The sequence below is a fragment of the Procambarus clarkii genome, chromosome 91 (assembly GCF_040958095.1).
Source record: "Procambarus clarkii isolate CNS0578487 chromosome 91, FALCON_Pclarkii_2.0, whole genome shotgun sequence".
Taxonomy (NCBI): Eukaryota; Metazoa; Arthropoda; class Malacostraca; order Decapoda; family Cambaridae; genus Procambarus; species Procambarus clarkii.
Window position 1 is genome coordinate 6,234,421 of NC_091240.1, and position 1,306 is coordinate 6,235,726.

Consider the following 1,306-nt stretch of genomic DNA (forward strand, 5'->3'; position numbering starts at 1 on the left):
ACACACACACACACACACACACACACACACACACACACACACACGCACGCACAAAATAAAACCACAAAAGCGACTCTCCTCACACCTCCACAAAAGTGAAGTCGGCCCCACACACGGACCCCCCCCCACACACACACGGACCCCCCCCCACACACATACACCTCCAAAAATCTCCCTCCACCGTACTTGCCTTTTTCTCCCCACCGCGGGAGAATCAAATGAAAAATGTATAGACGATCCTCTCAGAAAATCCTAATAAATGACTGGAGTTCACCCGGTGGTCCCGTCGGTTGGGGGGGGAGGGAGGGGGGGAGGCTGGGGGGGAGGGTGGGGGGGGGGTGGCTAGGGGAGAGGGTGGGGGGGGGGAGAAATATGAAGCAGATGCCAGCCTTACTGAGCTGCGAGAGGGTGGTGGTGGGGGGGGGGGGAGGGGGGACCAACATGTGCTAAAACGCACTAGGTGTAGTAGGTAACTGACAGCTGATGAGAGGCGGGACCAAAGAGCCAGAGCTCAACCCCCGCAAGCACAACTAGGTGGGTACAACTACGTGAGTACACACACACACACACACACACAGACACACACACTCTCTCTCACACACACACACACACACACACACACACACACACACACACCGGGTGATGGATGATGGTCACCACTCCTAAGGATTCTTGACCCGACATCGCCTGCATAAATCCTTCACTCCATCTTGTGGGCGGCGGTGGGCGGGGAGCAGGTAAGAGTGGGTGGGCACTGTGTGTGTGTGTGTATGTTCACCTAGTTGTGCTTGCGGGGGTTGAGCTCTGGCTCTTTGGTCCCACCTCTCAACTGTCAATCAACTGGTGTGTGTATGATGTGCTTTAGCTGTGGGCGGGCAGTTTGTGGGCGGCTGTGGGCGGGCAGTGTGTGGGTGAGTAGTATCAGAGAGGAGGAAGGAATGGGGAAAGAGATAAAAGGACCCATTACAAAATATATCAGTCCACCCATGAAAAAATAGTTGACAATAAATCCTTTGGAATTAAGACTAATTTATTTTAAATAGCTCATTTAAGTTGAGAATTGACTGAAGATGGACTAGGCGCTGCTTCTACCCCCCCCCCCATCCATTAACCTTACTGCCAGTTTTGTATTAAAAATAAAAATCCCCGTTGATTTACGTACAAAAATCCCATTTTCTTTCCCAATAATCCCTGCGATTTCATGTAAATTATGCATAAAATCCTCAAGATTTATCACCAAGATATTTGACTTTTTCGCATATATATATATATATATATATATATATATATATATATATATATATAT